The sequence below is a fragment of the Lactuca virosa genome, chromosome 5, assembly GCF_052849685.1.
Source record: "Lactuca virosa cultivar CGN04683 chromosome 5, Lactuca_virosa_CGN04683_v6, whole genome shotgun sequence".
Lineage (NCBI taxonomy): Eukaryota > Viridiplantae > Streptophyta > Magnoliopsida > Asterales > Asteraceae > Lactuca > Lactuca virosa.
Window position 1 is genome coordinate 324,012,088 of NC_136430.1, and position 11,490 is coordinate 324,023,577.

The following is an 11,490-nucleotide window of genomic DNA, read 5'->3' on the forward strand; positions in this document are numbered from 1 at the left end:
GTGTCCTACTCGATGAGTCGGAGATTGACTCGGCGAGTAGGTGCTGTTTGAGTGAAACCCTAAAATTGAGGGTTTGCACCCTATTTAAACGTCTTATTGCAGCCTCCATCGTCCCTTATGCTCCCAGAACACCTCATATCGAAACCCTAGCCGCTTTGAGTGATCTAAGGCCATTTTTGGTGCTTTTGGGTGGGTTGTGAAGCTTGAAAGGAAGGAAGAAGCTTGGGAATCCGAGTTGGGGCTTGTAGATCCAGAGATCTTATTCCATCTTCAGCTCAATCAAGGTAAATGCCCCATGTTTTGGTCTTCCATTTGGTTGTTCATCTTTAGGGCTTAGACTTTGGGTGCATTTAGGGCTTTCTAAGCCATTTTCGGATTTGTGAAGTGATTCATGGAGTTCTACTTTCAGATCTGAGTCATTGGAGGGGTCTCATGGCATAAAGGTGCCAACTCTATGGCCATGAGAGCCCCATGCACATTGTAGAGCACCTTTTATGGATTTTTGAGCCAAAAACCCCATGCATGTGCATCAAGTTTGGAACTTTACGTATAAAATGGACATTAGGAGGCCAGATCTATGGTTTTGGCGTGTTAAGACCCATTTAAATCGACTGTATAGTAAAGGTCAAGAAGGGACTCGACGAGTTTTTCTTGGAATTCGGCGAGTCGGTGTGTAATGACCACCAAATCCTTTCTGTGGATGGACCAGTGGTTCGGGAAGGAAGTCCCGTAAATGTTTAGACTCGTAAAGGGACCTGGGAATCATGGGACTCGACGAGTGTATGAACAGACTCGGCGAGTCCAAGGCAATCTCCCAACCTTTGAAGATGAACTCGACGAGTTGTTCATACAACTCGGCGAGTCATAGACTGGACACGTTCTTATGAGGGAGATGAACTCGCCGAGTTGAAAAAAGAACTCGGCGAGTCGGATGAAGATGGTCCCGATGGTTTGAATGAAGGAGAACTCGACGAGTACTCGCTAGACTCGACGAGTGGTGTCGGGGTTGGATTGGGTTAGAGGAGCATGGACTCGACGAGTTGGTAGACCAACTCGGCGAGTCAGGTCAACTGGGTATTGACTTTGACCAATGTTGACTTTGACTGAACTTGAGTTGACCCTGGTTAGGGTTGTATGTCTGTTTGATGACTTGAGGGTTGTCGTGTAGGGATTGAGGAGTCGAGGAGAGCCGACCTTCACGTCGAGGACAGTTCCGACACTACGCGACATTGAGGTGAATTACCTTCCAGTAGAAGTGGGTCTAAGGCACCAAGGCCGGCCCACTAGTAGTTGTTTAGCTGAGACGATTGTCTTTGTGATAATTGTCTGGTCTGCTATTGCTTGATATGCTAGTATGCTAGTTGCTTGATATGAGACTAAGCTAGTTTACTATGTTATGTAAGATAGTATCAGTAGGAGGGGACTAGTCCCCGAATCGGTCGCTAGGACCAGCGGGTAGGTCGGACACCCCAGATATGTCTGGCAGCATGATTGAGATATGATGTTATGTGTTAGCAGTAGGGGGTGAAATAGTCCCCGTGTTCGGTTGAGAGACCGGAGGGTAGGTCGGCACCCCAGAATAGCCTGACATGGGTAGGTCAGCACCCCGAATGCCTTGACATGGGTAGATCAGCACCCTAGAATAGCTTGACATGGGTAGGTCTGCACCCCAGAATGGCTTGACATGGGTAGGACGGGGGCCCCAGAATTGCCCGACAGTATGTATGCTATGTGATTATATGGTATGTGGTATGATGGGGGAACTCACTAAGCTTTGTGCTTACAGTTTTAGTTTTGGTTTCAGGTACCTCTTCGTCTAAGGGGAAGGAGTCGGCGGTGTAGCGACGCATCACACACACACATGGTTTCCGCATGGAGTTTTCTGGGGATGTAATCTGATTTATTTCACTGTTGACGATATGATTTTCAGACACTTTGTTATGTTTCTTTTTGCAAATGACATGGCATGGGAAATTTTTTGGTAAACTAAATTGTGAAATACTAAATTAAAAATGAAATTTTTGGGCTTGAAATTTGGGATGTTACAAGTTGGTATCAGAGCCCAGGTTTGAGGGATTCGGACACACCCTCGGGGGTGTCTGGACTCAAACCAAGGGATTAAAAGATTTTTCACAAAGAAAACGGTTTTCTAAAATTCAAGTTAAGGAATTTGAGAAAGAACAAGGTGTGTGATGCGTGCGACCGGCCGAGCTCAAGTAAGTTTTCCCCAAGATACCCATACTTGTTATATTATGGCATGTGATATATGATTCTGAGAATTGCATGCTAGACTAGGGCTAAGGATCTAGGAGGATGCCTTGTATGCCTGTTATATGATTCTGAGAATTGCATGCTAGACTAGGGCTAAGGATCTAGGAGGATGCCTTGTATGCCTTATGTATGATTCCGAGAACTGCATGCTAGACTAGGGCTAAGGATCTAGGAGGATGTCTTGAATGCCTGTTGTATGAGCTGTATGCTAGGACAGTCTAGTCAGCAGTAGGATAGCCTGGTTAGGTTATACTTAATGTGGTTACTCAATGCACGAATGCTACTTTCTTTGTGCTATAGGGGTCCTGACTAACTTTAACTAACTAGTGAGCGGATATGTAACAGTATCCGCAAGCTAGTTAGGGAAGGGTGGTAGGGACTCCTAGTGCAGCTGATGGCGGAGAGTAGGTCGGAGAGTGTCCTAGGAAAGCCTAGGATGAGATTAGTTGGAAAGGGATATTGGTTAAGGGACTTGGCGAAGTCAAGCCAATCCTTGAGGAAAGTACGGATAGATGTGGAAGGTAGTATGGGCCCGTACTACTGGAAGCAGAGGATCCGTACTCGAGTCAGGGAGGGCTGAGATGGAACCAGGAAACTTGGAGAGTGTGTGAGACCTCTCAAGAGTATGTATGATCCTGACGATTTCATGTTTATTTTCAGTATGGTGGTTACACGACATGGAACAGGAGGTTCTGGATCAGGATCAGGATCGGGCTCGGGTGCAGGATCCGAGCAGGTTGATGACGGGTTACGCGAGTTCATCGCGTCTGAGATCACGAGAGGAATCCTTGAGTCGACCCCGTTCATTTTCGGGTCGATCAAGGAGGGGATTGTGGAGCTGATGGAGGATCGCCTCCGGGCATTCAGGAGCGATCTGGCGTCTAGCCAGACGGGTACGCGCACACTGTCCTTTAAGGAATTCAGAGGAAGTGGTGCGCCAGATTTTCATGGGGTGAAGGACCCCATTGCTGCCAGGAGATGGATCGCAAACATTGAGTCTGCGCAGTTGACTAGCTTCTGCCCGGAAGGGTCGAAGGTCCGCTTTGCTGCGGGATGTTTGAGGGATAGAGCTAGAGACTGGTGGGAGTCGGTTGGTGACTTGTTGGGAGCCCCAGCCGTCGAGGCTATGACTTGGTCAGATTTCGTGACCATATTCAGGGCTGAGTTTGTGCCGGCTGTGGAGCTTCAGCAGCTGGCCAGGGAGTTTTTGGATATGAGGCAGACGACTGAGACTGTGGCGGAGATCACCGCCAAGTTCAGGGAGAGGGCCCTGTTGGTACCCCAGTATGCGGGGGATGAGGAGATGCATAAAACCCGCTACCATGATATGTTGAGGGCTGATATTCGGGAGCATGTCAGCTATTCAGCCTGCCCGACCCTAGAGTCCATGATTGCCAGGGAACTGGAGAGGGAGCTCGATTTGGAGCATGTCAGGAAGAGGAAAGCAGAGTCTGAGCAGGTAAGGGGTTTCGGGGAAGAAACCCAAGGGATCCGACGTTAGGTCGAAGGGCCAGCCGAGCCAGAGCCGCTGCAGGAAATGCGGCAGGCCGCATGAGGGAGCTTGTAGAGCGGGATCGTCAGGCTGCTACAAGTACGTCAAGACGGGGCACTTTGGCAGGGATTGTACTGCCCCCGCCCCCATAGTGCAGATGTCATACCTGATTTGCTTCCATTGCAATCAGAGGGGCCATAAGAAGGCCAACTGCCCTAGATTGGCAGCAGCGCCAGCGGCGGCGCCGACTCCAGTGACAGCACGGGTTACGGATGGTTGGAAGGCCAATGTAGAGGCTCCAGTGGTGCGGAGCCGAGCATTTCAGTTGACAGCCGAGGAGGCACGCGCTGCACCCGATGTGGTGACGGGTACGATTCCTTTTTATGCTTTTGTTTTATGTCGCTGTGGTTTTGATATGTTATGTATGTGCTCTGTTTAGGATCGTTCCATGTGAACGATATCCCAGTTCAGGTATTGTTTGATTCGGGTGCTACCCGATCGTTTGTCTCTCTTGCGCTTAGCAAGAAGTTTACTGAGTCTTCGGGCATGCTAGTTTGCCCTTTAGAGGTCGAGATTGCGGACGACCGGTCAGTGCGAGCATCAGAGGTCTACCGAGATTGTTTTTTGAGGCTGTTCGAGGAACGTTACCTGGTAGACTTGGTTCCCATACCTTTGCGAGGAACGTTATGATTTACTAAAGTTTAGTAAATATGATTATGCTTACAAGTTTAAGTGTAATTCTGAAACATTGGAAAAGTTTCAATATATGGCAGAATGAATAAGAAGAATCAAATAAGGCAGAAAGATAAAAGTTTCTCCAATCTGAAGAGATGGGAGAGTACTTGTGTATCTTGTTTTATGATTATCTTAGTGATTATGGAACCATATCACAATTGATCCTCTAAGGACACCTTAGTGATTTTGTTGGCTAAGGAGAGGAATCGTGAATTGTGGAAATGGTTAAATCAAAAGATAAATCATACTTCATTCCAAAATAAAATCTTAGAGTCATACTCCAAGATTGAGCCTTGAGTGACATAATCTTAAGAAAGGTTTAAAACACTTGTCAAATGTAGAGTAAAATGTTTTCTTACTCTTGTACATTTGAAATTGGTAAGTTGTGATGTTTTGGATAAAACAAAGACCAACTAAGGCCAATTATGTGAAGTGTTTGTAAAAGAATCGGCACTATCTCTTGAATATTGGGCAAGAGAGTCTTATATGTCAAGAGGACAGTGGGAGTTTAAAAGATCCTGAAATAGTTTCAAGAACTAATCAAGAGTTTTGTTAATCACTAGTCACGACTTGAGGTTTGTAACCTATCGTGTTGACATATTCTTATTTCTGTGTCTATTCCAGTTAAAAGTTGACTATGCTTGTGAGTTCTATGAGTTCTCAATTGTTTGCATATCAACCTGGAAGCAATGGTAGGCCCTTGTGCTGCCGGGTGGCAAGAAATTAAGATTGAACAAGTTCAGTCCATATGTGTTTGGATTTGCCACTAACCTTGTCTTGTGATTATGGTTATGACAAATTCACATGGATAGGAACACTTACACCATAAAAATCTAAGTGTCATAAGGTTTCTCTCCGTTTCATGAAAATGATGGTGAGGAAACTCTTTCACTAAGTAGATTTTAAGTAGATAGAAATTGTGAGAATGACAAAAGGTCTAAACATTATGATTACGGCATCCCTCTTCATAATTGTTTAGACACACAAGTGAGCTATCTAAGGAAAGGTGTATGATTTTGATAAAGTCTTATCAAAGCATCTTGTATTAGAAATCTGAACTTTGGTAAGAAAGTCAATAAAGTATTGTTTTTCTAGAAGTCCAGCTGATTTCTGAGTACATGTCAAAGCTAGTGGGAGCATAAGTGTTATGCTAGTAAGATAATAATCATTATGCTAGTGGGAGCATGATGATTATGTTGCAAGTTGGCAATGTTAATTATAGAAAACAAAAGTTTCAATTCGCTTTGAAAAGTTGTTTCCCTATAATTAAGGGAGAGGATTTTATACTTCATTCCAATTCTACAAGCTTAGATTGAGATTTTAATCAACTTTAGTCAAGGATATATATGAATGTTATGTTGGAATGGTTCAACATAAGGAAATTCTATATATGTTGCGTTCTCAAAATTTCGATTATGATTACGGCATACCTCTTCATAGTTCGAATTGTGAGAATATGGCAAATAAAAAATTTATAGCATGAATCGTGTCCCATATGCTTCGGGTATAGGATCGATTACATGAGCCATAATAGTTATCCTTTCTAAATTTTCCTAATGCTTAGGGAATTAATAGGGGAAAAGGGATTAGAACTGGATATGACTAAAATGATTAAGCAATTGTCGAGGACAATTTGAGGTTTACCAAAGATTGGTTACTCATGGACAATTGGAAGTATAGAGTAAGGACCATATTGACATATTTTGAAAAGAGGCAACTCTTGTTCAAAAGTGATGGTCAAAATGGTAATATGGAATTGTTTCCATAGGTGGAAGTTATTCTTTGAATCTGTGTAAGATTAAAGAACTTAATGTAAGAAGGATGTTCAAAGGAATGTACTTTGAATTTGAGACTTCGTTTCCATGGAATTGATCTCCATTGGAATACCTTGTAATGTCTGTTGCCAAGTCTTTGTGACTTGTGTGCATATTCATTACAAGAGGATCATTGCATATAAGTTTAGAATCTAACAAGATTACGGTAAATGACAAGAATTTGGTGTTCTTACATTTATTGTAAAGGATTTGGGATTGTGAAATGAGCATCATTGAAATGCTGTCAATCGATCTGTTTCTCAAAGAGAGGACCACATGTAAACATAGTGTGCATACTTGGAGTATGGCATAGCTATTGTTTGGACGAACATAGTGTGCATGCTTGGAGCATGGCATGACTATTGTTTCAATTCAAGTATTGAGTTGATTAATCGAAACATGAATAATGAGTAATCAATATGGTGCTTAGATAAAAGGTGTTTTTATTTACACTCAAAGTGTTGGGGCCATATAGGATTAGTATTATTCTTGTGTTTCACTTTGCATGTTTTGACTTCCAGAATAACTAGGTCATTCTTCCCGAATGACTAAGTTATTCAAACCATCCACAGTCGGTCATATGTTGGAAGTAGATATGAATCAAGACTGTCCTGAATTTGGCTTGTATGATCTGTCTAATGTGCATTAGACATAGCAGTGGTTGCTACAACATTCATGAGTGCTCATAAGTTCTGAGTATTGGATTCAACCCACGCTCATTTGAATCACTTCATGGATTTTATCATGAGTGAATCATGAGACGATAATATCTTATATTCTTCAAACCTAGAGATATGAGTTGTTGACTATGAGTTGGTTATACATTGATTGCACGAAAACGCATTTGTAACTCGATGTTATAAAACGTGCCTTTGTGTATGATTCAACAAGTAGTCAGTACAAGCATATGAGTCGAAGTTTATCCATTCCTTTTACCCTCAAAGGGATAAAAGCGATATCTGTGGGCCCCTCGATGATTTAGTGATGACAAAACGTAAGTGCTCGGTCGGGCCTGGACTGATTTGATTTGTTCAATTAGTCAGTCGTCATAAATCAGAAATCAGGAAACAACAAATGGACAGAGAGAATGATTATAATCCATGTCTCAGTCCATATGATACCTAGAATGGAGGAATATATGATCACTTATCTAATGGACGCGTCATTGATTTGTTCAGAGTTCGGCAGCAGCTTTTAAGAGCTACGATTGCTGGTCAGGTTATGAAGGCGTACTTGCAATAATAGTTATTAGACTTATCCAAGTGGGAGACTGTTGGATTAGTGTCTAAGTCCATAACTATAATTGGTATATACTTGACCCGAACCGGCATGGTCCATTTGGGTTGCATGGCATCATGCATTTGGATAGACTAAAATGAGAGAAATAACACTTAAGGTTTATTAATATATTATAAGTTCTAATATATTAATAAGATTATTTAATTAGTATTGATCAAGAATTAATCTAGAATTAATTAAGTAATCAAAAGAAGACTAATTAAATATATGGGTTGATTGTGTAAATCATCCATACTTATATAGTGGGCTAATGCTCCATGGATTATCAAGTTGGGCTAAAACCCATAGGATGCTCCATGGTGTATTTGAACCCATGGATCCAAGGAAATGGAAAGCCATGACAATTAGGGTTTACCCTAATTGTGACTAACTATATAAAGACCTTATTATTGAAGAAATTGTCCACTAGAAAAAGGAGTGAGGGCAAACCGATTTGAGGAGTGTTCTAATTTCTCTCTAAGTTATTCCAAGTGCATATGATGTTGTGTGAATCATTTGAGGTGTCACACTTGGGGCACTAGGCTCTTAAGCTCCATGGAATCAAGCACCAAACAAGAGGTATGTAATTCTACTAGAATTTATATTATGTGTACTTTATATTATGCTAGTTAGAACAATACCTTGGAAAATTGATATTTGCATGTATAATAGAGAAAACATAGATCCAAGGTATTTAGGGTTGCTTGTACACCATAGGAGTGTTAGAATGCTCAAAACCCAACAGTGGTATCAGAGCCTAGGCTTGTTTCACTTATACTTGATGCAAACTGCTTAAAATCGAAGATTTTTTTGCTGCTGGGACAGTGGACTCGCCGAGTTCACTGATGGACTCGACGAGTCCAAGACAAAATGCATCCAACTCGCCGAGTTGGTTCGTGCACTCGACGAGTTGGACCCCCAAACAGCATATCTTCGAGTTTTGGTGCTGGAATTGGTCTAGAATCATTACCTTTGACTGTTTTGGACTTATAAAACCTGTTTTTAATGTGGTAATGATTGTGTTAAACCAATTTCAATGCTATAATCGAAGTTTCAAGTTTATATATGTTTATGTAATTCTTGAAAATTGTTGATTATGAATGTTCATGCTTATGAGTTTTGGTAGATCATAGGAATTATGTGCAAATTGTTTGTTATTATAATTCTTGATCTCAATGAAATTGTAAGGAGTCCATAACTTGTCCTCAAATTATGGATTACCAAAAGTTTTTTATGTTTCCTTGATTTATGAGTTAGTTTAGATTAATGAAAAAAATTGTGTTTTAGTTGTTTTTGATCCAAATTAATCTAGAGTTAGTTCATAAAATATGTTTTTGTAACTTGTCTTCAAGTTATATGAAAAGTCATATTTATGAATCTTAAAACTCATAAAAGTGTCATAGGTTACATAAAAGTGAAGAGTCTTTTTCATTAAATAGTATTATGACTCCATAACTTGTCCTCAAGTTATGGATGTTAAAGAGTCACTTCTTTAAAAGATGTCATTAAAAGATAAGGAGTTACATAAAAATGAAGAGTCTTCATTTTAATGTACATAAAACTCATAAGTTATGAAATGAAAAGTCTTGAAGAGTTTCAAAAGTTGCCCTCAAGTTTTGGAATTTGTAAAGTTACTCTTCATGTATACTTTAATTCCAAAATTGAACCCTTAGAATTTTAAAAGCTAAAATTCATACTTTATGGACTTCATTAAATTAATTAAAGTGTTTAATTAAAGGAGTTAATAATTCCATAAAGACATGGTTTAAGTTTAATTAAATTAAGAGTATAGTTTAATTAATAGATTAAACCACCAAGTATTTTAAATGTTTAAAATACACCCTTATACTATTATTATAATTTTAATTATATAGATATGTATAAGATAAAGTCAATCTTACCATTAGTAGGCCTCATTCACGAAGCCGGTCTATAAGGGGGGTATAAGGTTACTGCCTATAAAATGGCAGTTTAATGGGTGTCCACTCTCACCCACCGCTTCCTTGACTGGTGGAGGGTCGTTAGCCGAACGGGTAGGAAAGGACTATAATTCTCCCTTCATTAAAAGTATAATGAAAAATACTATGTAACTAAACACTTATAAATTCACAATCTTAGTTACTTAGGAAAATGTGAAATAGGTGCTAACCCATGAAATTACACTTTGTACCTTACCAAGTCGATTAGTGGAGCGTGTGTGGCTAACCGGCACGCTAATAAGGACTAGTAAGAGTGGCAAAGGGTAACTTGACCTTATTATAGATCGGTGGAGCTGTGTGGCTAACCGGCACATCAATTAGGTGATAAAGTTAAGGGTACCAAGTCAATTTGCATGGTTATTCACACCTTGTTTGTGATCCTCGGCATCCGAGTCACAAACTTGAGAGGGCACAATCGAGATTAAAACATGCCATTGAAAGTTCAATGTATCTCAAAAGATCTAGGAGTTTCAAATCCAATTAAAACTTAATTATATTTTGTTTTTCATGGTGGAAATTGGTAAATCGTCATTTACCTACCTTCAACTATTTTATAATTTGGATTACGACATCCCTCTTCCAATTATAAATAAGTTGTTGGATCCTAGCCTTAATATTTTATATTGGGTGTTATATTAAGGACTATAAATCAACTAACTTGAATTTCTCCCTTATAGATGTCTCCTTCAGACAACTATGGTCTTCCCAAATCTTTAGGAACAAGCTATCCTAATGAAGATGATATCCCAAATGGCAATCAAGGTGAAAGATCAATCCCTTTGTTGTGCATTAGTGGGACTGGAAATCATACTTCACTTCCTCCACCTCCTCCAATAAATCTCCCTATCCCACAAGTTTCAAGACTTGATAAGTTCTAAGTCACTCAATCCCTATTGGCAAACAAAGTCTATATGTGCTTAGGTCTTGGAGATTAAGTCACATATTGACAAGCTGGGAGAGTTGGGTGTCGAAGTCTCGAGGTAGCTGGCTGTTGACTTGGTTCTTCAGTCACTCCCTGATGACAGATCACGACATGACCTTTTAATGATCTTATCTATTTGCTTGGTGCTGCTGAATCAGCAATGATTTGGAACACTGGTAAAGCAAATTTGATTAGAAGATCGACTTCCCAAAACTTCATGGACATTGACAATGGTGACACTGGAAATCCAGAAAAACTTTCTCTTCCCAATGGAAAGGGATCGGCCATAGTCAACTCGGTTGACCAAATGGTAAAGAGAAATGCTAAGTCTGAGATAGTCCCATGTACAATTCCCAAAGAGTCCATATGTGCCTATTGCCAAAGGAAAGGGGCATTGGTTGCGAAGCTGCCGAATTTACCTGAAAACCTCATAAGGATGGTAAAGTCAAAAGTTTGACTCTACTTCAGGTAAAGTCTGTTATCTAACTCTATTAAGTCTCTTTTGGAGATTCTTAATACATGATGTAATGTAATTACATTTTGATGTTTTTTTGAAGAATCAAAGGAAGCTTAAAGAAAAAGTGTGCTGATTCTGATCGCATGGTTCGATGACCAGAATTTTGAGCCACGGCATAAGAGTTATGAGATATTGCTTAGGAATAGATAACAACAAAGTTTTCATATGAATTTGCATTGTAAGGATAAGTTTTTCCGCAAGTTATAAAATAAAAGAAAAGTTTTGATTTTATTTATTTTAAGTATCCTTACAAAGGCATTTGTGAAAAATTGTTGTTTATATGTTTCCATTGATAAGCAATATTGGAAAATGAATTTGATTCTTTCGTTTGTGGTAGTGTCATAATTTATCAAATAAGGAAAGATTCTCATCACCCAAGTTTCAGTTGGATAGAAACTTGTAATCATGCAAGTTGTATTGTGTGATGAATGAGATTTTTCATCTTTGGTACATTAAGACTAATTCCTTGTTCACATTCGCAT